This window comes from Falco biarmicus, chromosome 13, assembly GCF_023638135.1.
Source record: "Falco biarmicus isolate bFalBia1 chromosome 13, bFalBia1.pri, whole genome shotgun sequence".
Taxonomy (NCBI): Eukaryota; Metazoa; Chordata; class Aves; order Falconiformes; family Falconidae; genus Falco; species Falco biarmicus.
Genome location: NC_079300.1, coordinates 8,857,505 through 8,870,142, shown reverse-complemented (window position 1 = coordinate 8,870,142; position 12,638 = coordinate 8,857,505).

Sequence of the window (12,638 nt, the reverse complement as noted above, 5' to 3'; positions counted from 1 at the left end):
CTCTGCAACAGCCCCAGGCTGAACCATGAACTGATTTTCAACTCTGGCTGTAAAAAGGTGGGGACAGGCTGAGCCTGATACTTACATTTGCACATTTTTTGCCAGTGTGCTCTTTCCTTCTTTCATTACTTGAGGGCTCCAGAGGAGCATATGCTTATGCAGCATCAATGACTTTCCAAACAGAAAGGACATTCTGAACTGGAGCCTTGAAACAGGGAAAATCTGAGGTTTGCTGGGTTCATCTCAGCAAGAGAAGGACATTGCCCTTTCTTGGTGCTGCAGCCACACTGTTAGGGCAGTGAGCTGTTGGCCTCAAGGGCAGGATCCTGGTGGCACACTTGAGGCATTCTGCGTGCGGGGTGGCTGCTGAGGCACAGCTCTGAGTGTATAAGCAACTGTGAACAGGGATGTGTCCCTGCACTCCCCTGTCTTCCATTCTTAAGGGCACTGGACCATTACAGAAAATGGTGACACCATGGTGAAATTACCCCGATTTACCATTTTGTTGGGCTGAGAGCTGCCTTGGTGCTTAGGTGACTCCTTCCATGCTAATAATGGAATGCAGGAGGCTTTATGCCTTCTCATTTATAGTAAACAGAGTCATAAAAAATTGTAAGTGCAGCTTAATGTTAAAACTCACCCCACCCCTTCATTGTCTTTTGCCCATGCAGACTGTTACTTTCAGTCATCCTAGAAACCAGAGAGGAGCAAACTACAGAGCAGTGTGTCCCCGTTATCAGGTGATAAAGCAGTGCCTTTTTAACACTTACATATGGTAATTGTATTTTGTATTAATTCTGTTGCAATTTGTTACAGCCAAACCGTAGTGACACACAGAGATACCTGGGCAATCTAATTCAGTCGCAAGCATTTGTTAAATTAGGCAGCAAATCAGATAGTGTTAGATTTTCATCTATTTTTTTATACTAATTGATTTGAAAACATAAATAGCCCTTCTTTTACTCCACTCACCCTGGTGTCTAAGGATCTCAGTTAGTTGTCTTGCAACATTTTACAGCTGAGGAAGTAAAGTTTGGGTAAAAATAAGTGATTTGCTCAGAAAGTCTATGGCTGAAAAGGAAAATTGAACCCAAAGCCTTTAAATAACAGGCTGCTGACCCTGCCGCATCTTCATTCAGCCCCCACTGTTCACAGGCTGATGAAAATGGCTGGATTTGAAAAACAATTTGATTAATAATTATTGGATTTTCTTTGTTTATATAACAGCTTTACAATGCATTAGGAAATGGACTTTAGCACATGGTTTAAAAATAATTAAACTTGGCAGAGCCGTCTCAATATTGCTTCTTCCATTAAATCTTAGTGGAGAGATGGAAAAACCAGGAGCTTTTAGGAGAATTGTAGAAGGAGCATCTTTGCTAAGCGCAGGTTCTGGAGGCTCTTGTGTGTTCGTTTACATCTACTGCACTTAAATTCTCTTTATTCCTACTTCTAGTTCTCCTAAAGCGTTTGGATTGAATGCTCCTTGTCTGTTTTGGAATAGTGAAGAGCTGCTGTAACAGATAATTCCTTGAATTCATTGGCCCCATCCTTCAGTGAGCGACACTCCTTCAACTGGCCTTATTCCACTGGGCTTGCTTCACCTCTCTACCTGCATGAAACACAAGCAGATCTATTTAAAGTCAGTGAAATTACACAGGTGTAAAGAGAGATAGGAAGATTATTCACTGTGTATTATCTGAGACTGGAGAGTGTCTTTGGCAGGTGTTTGCTGTACATATAAAGATGTTAAAAAAGTGTTAATCTAAGGCTTGTTTCTCGATATCAAGGTACAAAGAGGTACTGTGAATGAATGAACAAAGTGGAGGCTCATAAGAAGAAACGAACACAGTTACATGATAAATTGGACGTGCTGCATTTAGTGTGCCTGTGGAATTTTATGCAGGAATGCAGTATTTACCTGAAGAAGCCAGACTACGTACTTAACTAAATGCAATGAGACCGATAGTGTGAAAAACACTGCGTGAGCCTGTGTGTTAGCCTGGGTTTTAAAAGATGAAATGTAGGTGTAAAAAATCCTGTGAAAGTCAAATGACAAAATCCCCGTGCACCGGAAGAGATGATGATGTACAGGTTAACACCTGATATTTTGGGAGAGTCTGTAAAGAATTCTTCAGACTTAAGGGACTTGTAAAAACAACAGCATGATGCCAAAAATCTTTGCTTGCAGCTGACTGGAGAGTTTGGGAGCTGAGATGTTCTTTGACGATGGCTTGTTTTTGCTCTGCGTGAACTTGCATAGGTGAGGATTGTTTCAGCAATGAGTGGAGGCTCCTGGGTGAGGCAGGGCTGGCTGTAGTCTCGGTAGCCGTGGGGATTCATCCTTCTCCACTTGGACCTGCCATCTGTGTGTGTGCATGCACATGAAGGAGTCCCTTTATGGACTCTTCCTCCTTAGTATTACCTGCTCTTTATAAAAGATCATTTTCCAGTAGCTCCTTACTGCAGCTGCCTCTAGCACTGTCTGCAGTATCGGAGCCGCAGCAGCACGTGGGGCTTAATTAGGAAATGGCCAAACTACCAAATACATGGGAGTCTTAGACAAGCAGCTTCTGTCTGTAAAAGCTGATGAGCACCTGCTACTCGTGTAACAGTGATACTCAGAGCATATTTGGATTAGCAGGTCCCAATTCAGGTAGAGGAACAATGCAGTTCATCTCCAGGATTTGCATTTATTTATGCCAGGTGGGATTATGGGCTGCTGTACATTCTGCTGGTCTGTCTATTAGCTGGCACCAAGATACCGAGGCACGAGAGCTGGATACTTCTCATGCCTCCTCTTATGACTGGTCTCAGTGACTATGTCTTTGAGGGCCTGTTTTTGACTAGTCTGGCTTACCTTGTCACACAGTCACAGAAATGTAATTAATAGCACAGCTTTTATGATGTTTGTTTAACAACTTTGATTTAATTTTGTTTACTTGTGCGAAGCACAGGTTTTTGTTACGCAAAGCCGAAGCAGTTTCTAATGAATGTTATTGAAAAGTACAAAGAAGACTGTAAAGAAAAATAAGACAGAGGTTTCAAGGTTGCAGTGACCCCAGGCACACAAAACTGAGAACATAGAAATGGGAGGCAGCAGTGGATAGTACCCATCTGTCTTCTGCTGATCCCATGGTCCCAAGGCACGTGCTGCATGTTCGGCTGCCATGTTTGCAATTATACTCTTGAAATAATGTCGGATAAAATCTAAGCCGTACCGCTGACCGTTCCTATTAGCCTTCCCTTGAGGCTGGTCTACTGCAGTCCTGGACAATGGGTGGGATGCAGGCGGCCTGGGGATGGTTACACGTGGCCGAACAGCCTGCGCCTTCCCCTGCGCTCTCTGCCCGCAAAGGCAAGATGCAGCAGAGCCGGGTTAAGCCCCGATCCGTCAGGTGGGCTGTGTGGTAGCCTGATATCAGCCTAGAAGACGTGACAATTGTTAAAATGTAAGATGTAGGCACATACCTGAAGCTTTGAAGGAAGCGTCAGAGGTTGCAGGTGACCAGGGTGTGAAGAGCGGCATGAGGAGTTCTGGGTGGATGTGGATGCATGCCAGTGGTGTCTGCTTTTAACAGGATTCTCGATAAGTGACAGCTACATCAACCTGGAGTCCTTACACATGTTGCCTAGTGGCCAGTATGTGGGCCAGACTTCTGAAGACACATTGTTCATCTAGATTAGCATTGATCTTCACAGAGCTTCTCGCAGCTGCTAAGAAATGCAAGGACGGGTCAGAGCGCAGCTATATGGATATACGTGCTGGGTATATATTAGGACATAATAAGCTTCCAAGGGAGTTCTTAATTTGGGTACAGACTATATATGCTAATTACATGGCAACGGTCTTTACAATTAGCATGCATAATTTCAACTTGCATTTCTGATTGCGGTAACAAAGCCAGTGTTGCCTTCTCCTCTCAGTAACTTCAAAGGCATTGTCTTGATTTAAGAAATGGTGTCCTAAAGCTGTCACCAGAAAGAGAAGCTGCGCTACTGTGACTGTCAGGCCACCCACTTAACCAACTGCATGGTGAATGGATGAGCAGCCAAGCTCTCTGAAACGGTTCATGAGAGCTTTGAGGTTGCCAAATGCCAGCCAGCATTTATTGTCATTGGCATACAACATAATATTCCCACGGTGAATACAGGACTGATCTTCCAAATCAGAGCATGCTTCCCTAAAATATCAGGACCCAAAGACATACCTTGGGCCTAGATCATAGGCTGTACTACTTAAGAGAGAATAAATGTACGTGTCCCAGAAGGAAAAGTAGTAATTGGTGGAAGAAACGAGAGTAGAAACAGAGACAGAAAATCTGGAGTTCCCTTGGGTGATCCTGCCAGACCTTGGACGTAAGACTGGCATGGGTCGTGGGTAACGTTTAAAAACATTTGGCATCTTAATGTGCTTGGGTGTTTTCATAAATCTCAGCAGACATTTTAAATTGCTGTAGCGTTTTTGTAAATCTGATTGCAAGTCGTCTTTGAAAACAAGGCTTAAAAACCCAAGTGAGTTAGTCTTTTAGAAAATTTAACTGTACAAGGAGAGTAATTAGCATGTGGCTGTGCAACTGCAGCGGGTGCAGCTGTAGCCTTTGAGCCTAGCTAGAGCTATCCGGGACAATTCCCTGCACAGAGCTGGGGTGGCCTGAACTGTCTACAGCAAAATTAAAGTCTGCAGTCCACTGTCTGTGCTAAGGGTGCAGTACCGGTTACCAGTCTCAAGCTACATGTTCTGTATAGAAACCCGTCATCTCAATGCTGCAGTGCCACATCAAATTACAAATATTTGAATGTCCTCCTGGAGGCTGGCTGAGGTCACCCTGTGCTCAGCAGGTGCTGCTGAAGATGATCTAGATTTCCTCCAGAAGGGAATGAAGCTGTGGCACATCACACAGGAGCATCACTTATGTTTGGCATTTGGGATGAAACTTAATGTTCTACAATTACAGTGTCGGATGGCTGGCAGCAATTTTACCAGACAAATACCACGTGTCTTTCCCAGAAGGATTCAATCTTTAATATTGTTTTGATGCTGGAGGCTTTTCCAATTTCTGTTTATTAGAAATGACTTATCTGTGTTGGAAGTGCTGCCTTTAACCTAGTACAGCTGGTACCACCTACAGCACTGTGGAAAAATCATGGCTGCAGCATTTTGCTTCAGTGGAGATGCTGTATGACTGAAGCAAACTGTCCCCTTGCCGAAATTAAGCTTTTGAAGGGCTAAATATGTGTTAGCTCTTCCTCTGCTTTGCGTGCTTTGAGGCTGTTTCTAAATAGTTTCACTTTTCCACCCTCAAAGCATGGAAATCTGTTGTTGAGACTGCGGGGAAATGTTGAGAGTCAAGCGATATCCATGGAAAGCCCATGGAAGGGAAAGCCAAAGTGCAGCCGTGAGGTGCTAGGCTGCACCGGTCCAGAGCTGAGCTGAGGAGGGGGACACCCGCCAAGGACACCCACCAAGCTTCACTGCTTTCTGCCTTTGTGTTATTACCTTTTTTAAACGTGAATCACCAACTGCAGTGGAGGTTCCTGTTAAGAAGTTAAACTGGTGATGAAATGTAGGGTTTTTTGGGGGGACAGTCTTGTTCATTTGCAGCACATGTACAAAGCCAGGTGCCCTGAATCCTGGCAGGTTCTATTGTTTGGAAAAGATTTCTGCCTGAACAGCAAGAGGCCAGTTTTAATCAGCATCCTCATGCCCAGCCTTCCTTCAGAGCAGAGAATGGGGAGTGGCTGTTTGCTCTGTCTTCATGTATTCGAGCCACCGCTTTTTCTTTCATGAGACCTCGGTGGAGCCGTGATGTTTCTCTGTTTCAGGGGAATCTTGCCTGTCCCTCTGTGGAAAGAGCAAGTGTGGGGTGACTGGATTCACTGCTATTTCATAAGGATCTAAATAATATACAAGGTGTAATACATGAGTGGCAAATTTGACTGTGCTGAATGTTCATGTAAATGCAGCGATACACTTGATTCTTCTTCTAAGGGCTTTAACTGGGCAGCTCAGGCATTCTTCTATTGTATTTTATGGGGCAGAGGAGACAAGCGAGCAATCATGTGAGATCATAAGTCACCCTCCTGAAATGCTCTAACAAGTGTTTAATGTTTATTCTTCCTGGAGGAGTGACTTTAGTAACTGAAAAATCAAGAACAATACAGAAGTGGGGTCAGTTTTGGAAGAAATGGGTTGCAGTAATTCATAATTCCAAAATAACTCCTATTAGTTGATTGTCCACCTTCAAGGGCTCCGTTTTTGCCCACCCACACAGTGGTCCAGCAGCTCTGCTGTGGGCTGGGATGTGCTGCTTGGTAAGCGCCAACCAGCCTCACACCCTTTGCAGATTCAGGCCATGGTTTCCTAACTGGCTACTAAAAAAATCCAGAGTGAAATTTTCAACAGTCCTGTAGCCCCTTAGAAGACTACGCGTTTTCATGTGTTTATGCCTTCTGGATGCACAAGTCCCATCAGTCTTGAGCCGGGCTGAGGCTCTGGAGTGTTGGCTGCAGCCAGAGGGGTGGTTGTACCTTGCGGTGGCTCTTAGGGGTGCCTGGAGCTATCAAGATGCAGTTGTCCCTTGACAGATGTGGGGGGGATGCCTGTCCCCACATCCGTGCGCCAGTGTCGGTCTGTCCTGACGGCGGTACTGCCTAGCTGAGCAGGCTCAGCCTCAGCTCAGGCGAGCTTTCTTATGCTGTGATCATACCTCCTGATGGCACTGCAGACATACGTTCAGAAATCTCAAACGATTCCCTCCTTAGACCTATATTTCAAGCTCTTATTTAATATTGCCCCATTTTCAGAGGTTTTAAGGAAGGCGGCCATGCTTTATCGATATTGGTTTGTTGTTTTGAGGCAGTGGTGGTATTTTATTTTGATATCAACAGCACACCCATTAAGATTTGGAAAGGTGGTAATATCCCCTGGAAACAGAAGAGGGCAGCTGTTTTTTGAGAAATGAAGAGTGCATTGACTATTTTTGAGAATGAAATACCAGTCACTCAGATCTAGACAGAAGGGCGCTTTTTTTTTTTTTTTTTTTTCCCCATGAATGAATAAAAATAGCACAGTATTCCAGGGCCTGTGCTAGTGTAATTAGTGTATAAAATAGCTGGACCCCCATCACCTTTCACAGAGTCCCTGGGCTTCATCTGACAAAATTAGATTCCTTGCAATTTTATTGCAATGTAATTAAAAAGTAACCAAGGGAATACAGAGCTGTCTTCAGAGATGTTCAGCATCAGACAGAATAAAAAGCATTCGGCAGCTCACTAGATTAATAGCCAGTTTCTTTTTTCACTGCCTAAACAGAAAAAAACCCCACAATTGCTGTGAATTGTCACTCTGTATGTGTGGAAAAATACTTAGTTAAGTGTTATTCAAACTTCCAAATGTATATTTTTTTAATTGAAAGATGTTTTCGATTTGTATTTAACAACAAACGCATAAATTCCAAACCAGAACATCCTTCTGAGTAAAATCTTTCTCGATGATCCAAAATAAGGCATTTTGTGACTTCCTAATCTTTCAAGCTTCAGTTTCCAATGAAAACAATGACATAGGCTTGACAGGAGTTTACCGTGACATGATGTCCATCTGAATCTTTATTCCTTGGCAAATACTTGGCCGAAAACCCTGCAGCTGCCCTGGTGAGCAGCCCTGAGCCCCGTGTTTTAGCCACAGAGCAGCCACGCTCAGGCAGCAGCACCAGCATGCTCCCGAAGCCCGTATCCCTCTTTTTCAGTATATTCAGGCTGCACGTAGGCAGTGTGGCCTTGTAGCACATGGTGGCGAATTTTTGCATAAGAAATTTCCCATATCTGGTTTTCCACACAATGCCCATTCCCTGTCCAAAACACACACCCCCTCCCCAGGTCCCCATGGTGGGGGCTGTGCCGGGGGCATGGCTAGATCCAGGGTCAGGAACCTGGGTATATTTTAAAAGCCAAAAAAATCATGCTGGTTCCTGTGGAAGCATGGATCCTTACCTGTGCTTCTTAATGAGAGAGGCAGCTAAATCCCTGTTCCCCACGGGACTAAACCGCAGCTGGAGGGAGGGTGGAGCGGGGTCCCTGGGGGGTGCCACCGCTACTAGCAGAGTGAAGTGACAAGCAAGAGGTGGTGCAGTTATCGGCTGAAGTCGAGGAAGGCTGAATACCTGCGTGGGGCTTGCACCTCCCAGTGCCTTCCTTGGGCCAGTCAATAGGTAATTTGGAACACAGTGACTCCTTCCAGAAGCTTCCCAGTGCCACTGTGCCTTTCTGGCTCTGAAAACAAATGGGAATTTTTGTATTTGGCTTCAGTGAGGAGCATGTGAAAAGCAAATTGTCCTTACTTTTTTTAAATAGCTCCGAGGCAGAACCAATTAGAGACCCTCCATAATGAAACAGTACTGACTGAAAGGGTAACCCAAAAAGACTACTCTTCTGATGCAGAAAATAATGAGGGCTGCCCTAAACTTTTAATCAGGAGCTCAACTTTTATTTGCAGCTCCTGACAAGGATAGCATCCCTTAATAACACTTCTGACAGTTCCAAACTCCTGAAATTAATATGAGAGCAACAAGAATTTAATGGAAGTGCTAATTACAGATGCTGGAATTATTCTGCTGCAATTCAAAACCTCTGATGTGAAGAAACTCTTAGCACAGATGGGCTGTCATCTAATTTCTACAAAGTTTTGCTCTGAAAGGTGACCCTGGCTTTACACACCTTCATTCTGCAAGATGTGGGCATCCTTCCTTCACATTGACTTCCACAGCTTGCAAAGAATTAGGATGCAAGCAATTAATTCCTCTTGCTCTGGAGACTGTACTACTCATACCCCTCATGCATGCTGTTCCCTCTGTTTCCCCTCTCATGATTAGTCATAATGTCCTGGACTAGCGGGCTTGCATCCAGGCTTTTTCCAAAACCGCTGACTGATTATGCAGGTGGATTAAACCTCGATGGCTATAGCAGTTTGTACCTAGGTTGCCACCTCTGCAGTAAAATCAGCCGAACCACAAGCGAAACAGGTCCTGCTTCGCTGTGCTTTAGAGACTAACTTATGGGGAGAAACTGGTACCAACAATTCAGTGCTGCTTCATGTGGTTCTTCAGGTACCAATGGTGCAAGGGTTGGAGGTGGAGGCCAGGCAGCCTCTAGAAGATGTGAGAGAAGGAACGACTCATGGGAAAGTCCCACCTCAGTCTTTAATCCACCGGTACTCTTGAGTGAGCATCCCCAAAATCACAGATATTTGGAAAAGTGATTTGACGTTATCAGTGGACCTACTCATGCCTTGCTCCAGATCTGCCTTTCACCCTGGGCTTCTTCCAAAGCTCACAGAGGTGCATGGGGACCCTGCTAGGTCCCTGGATCCCAGCAGGTTGTGGGAAGTGCCCCCCCCCCCCCCCCCCCCCCCATCATGGCAGAGCAGATGGCCAGCCCCTGGTGTGCACTGTGACACACAACCTGGCTCCTTGTAGCCTTCGTAGCCATGCCGTAAGATTGCTGCTGTCCTGATGAGACGCTCTATACACCCAGAAGATCCCTGCCATCATGCTTCCAAAGGTGTGATTGGGTTTTTGGAGGCTGGCTACATGGCCACACTGCCCTCCTTGCATATCCTGAAAATGCACTGTCATCTGGCTTGGGAGAACCAGAGCTGAGTTTGAAGGCTTTAAAGGCAGAGCTTCCATTTCCAGCTGCTAGACAGACATCGAAGGAAGCCACAGACCGAGGGACTTCTCCATGGATCTTCTCCAAAAAGTGAGCAGCTTCTCATCTGTGCAACTTTTTTCCCGTCTCCCTTACAGCCAGCTGTGAAACCTGAACCTTGATATTAATTCCAACTGTTGAATGGCTTTAGATGATTCATCTCTTCTATTAATACAAAAAGTAATACCGTTTTCTGCTTTGTGCATAATGCCTTTTGAGAAATAGATGAAGACATAAGGGACATCGAAGAATTATTTAATCTAAGCTTTTTTCTTTAGTCCTGCATTTTGTCGCTTTATTGAATGATTGCCCGCCGGCTCCTGCCCTTCCACAGTTACTCTGGAGATGGTGCACAAAAGCAGGAGCCATCTCGTCCTGCTTCAGTGCCCCTCTCCTAAGGGAGGGGTGTGCATCTTTTATCAAAAAGTAATAAATGTCCCTTGGTATAACAGAGCAAAGAAAAGGAGGGGAAAAACAAGCCGGTTTCACTACGCTCTGTTAATAAGCCAAAGCAACTATCATAAAAATGCCAGCACAAACATTGAAAATCGAAGTATAGTCTCACTGATTTGGCTGAAAGATCTTGTTTGACCAAAGAGGCGGCTTAGAGATTTTCCACCCTATCTGGTCAATGCTGACAATCACGCGCATAAATACAAATGTTCCTGGGAAACACTGCAATGAATCAGTGTGCTCTGTGGCAATAAAGATGGAGAAGTTTTTATCATTGTGGTAATACTTGGCAACTGACACGGATTTTGCAGCTGAAAGATGATGGCCAATTTTATGGATTTTTGAGCTCATCAAGCTTTGAAGACCTTGATAGTGTGGAATTTGAACACCCCTTTCCTCCTCCCCTTCCCCCCTGCTGTGGGAAAGATTAATTGATGGAAGTGAAAATGAGAGTGAAGAGAAATCTTATGGCATTAAATTTCAGGGAAGGATATTTGTAAACCCAATACTTGGTTCCAAATATCAGTGTAAAATCATATTCTTTCTACACTTCCCTGAAATTGTGGACCACATACTGGCTGTGAACGCTCTCAACCACACTTAAAGAGAACAAGCTTCCCATGCTGCTGGAGCCACATGCCGCGGCCCCCTGATGTGCCTAGCTTCCCCAGCGCAGACAGGGGTGGAGGTGCCCCTGCCAGGACCCATCAGCTTCACTGTACGTCCTCGTCAACATGCCTCCAGCCCCAAATTACAAAACTTGTTTCCAAGGGAGAGACACGGCTCTTCCACCGCTCATCACCCTGCTCCTCTCATGGAGGCAGGAGCTCTGCCAGGCCAGCGGGGCTGGCTGCTGCTTGGCTTCAACCATTCCAAAGTCATGGCTCTAGGTATGTACGTGGCATCTGTGAATAGCTACATATTCATACTCTTTTCTTGTGGCTTGCTCCCCTTTTTCTTCTTTTTTTCTACATCTGACAGTAGTTTCGTGTCCTGTATTGAGTGCAAGTTCACCAGGCTGTGACCTTCTTTTACATGATATTTGCAAAGCACCTGCCATGGTGGTCCCCACCCCCCCAGGAGATGGGAGGGGAAGGGGACCCTGTTTCCTTCATTTTTTTCACTTCATGGAAGCTCAGTCTTTTCCTCCTGCTGGGTGTTGAAGCATTAGGTAGTACTATCAGAGGAGGACTGACCCCAGCTCACACTAAAGCTACTAAAAGTAAAGAATGTTTTACTAAATACTTTACCAAAAATAATCTTGAGTGCTGCGAGTGGGGGGAGAATGACATTTTACATAACCGTCTTAAAAATGCCAGCTACCCATATAACTTAGTGGTAGGTGGCCTCCTAACAAATCCGTACTTGTTTACTGGGGTTTGTAAGTGCTATAATAACAACGGTAAATGATACAGAAAGAAATCAGTTAAATTCCCGGGACTGTGAATAGAAGGTCCTTTCTCCTGGAGTGCGGTTCTTGCTGCTGTTAAAAGTTTACCAAGGAGGAAGCTGCATTTTTCTCAGCACATTATTATTGTGATTGCTCCCCCAGCACTGACAGCACCCTCGATACGTTCTCATTATTTAGTAGATGTGCAAGAGCCTGGGCTGTCTCCCGTTAAAGTCAATAACTATCTTCCTTAATTAGTGTTCAAATTACGATCAGTCTCTTAACATTACTATCAATTAGGTGCAGCGCAGCCAGGCTCCATTGTGCGTCTGGATTCTTCGAGGTGAGCCAAGTGGGATCCTGAGTGGGAGCCAGAGCCGGGGGGTTTGGTTGCATCCGCTGGTGATCACAGGCTCACTGAAATGCTGCAGGAGGAGGAGGAGGAGGAGGAGGAGGAGGCTCTCCTGAAACAACAGACCTGGCACAGCTAGTTTAATTGCCCTGTCCAACCAAATGAGTGACTTGAAAGTGTCAGAAATTTAATTGTATCCGCAAAAAAAAAAAAAAAAAAGTCTTTCCTCTTTTTCCCTCTGTGCTGGATCGCCAAGGGCTGTAAGTGACCTTGGCATGCGGTGAACTTTCACCAAGAGCTGGGCTGGGGCCCAGAAATTAAGACATGCAGGTTTCTAAGGCCAATTACAGCACATGGGAGCCGATGATAACTGGCTCGGATGCTGCAGCCTGGAAAGCCGGCGTGTAACAGCGCCAGGTTTACTCTGCTCTGAGTGCAGTACATCAAGGAATCGATGTCGATGTTGAGGAGGTACAAAGGGAGTTTGCAATGATTGATGTGTCAGCGTGACTCCTCCAAAGTACCCACCAAGTGGGATGCGGGGCGGCGCAATGCAGGTACTGGGGACCGCAGCCTGTGTTTGCTGTGTGAGATTATTTATTCAGATTGGGATCAGAAGTATTTGCAGTACTTCAGTCAAAAAAAAAAGAAAAAAAGAAAAAAAGGAAAGAAGGAATGTGCTTTGATGAAGTTAAAGCATAGAACAAACCTGGCTCCCTGCTGACTGTACCAAGGTTT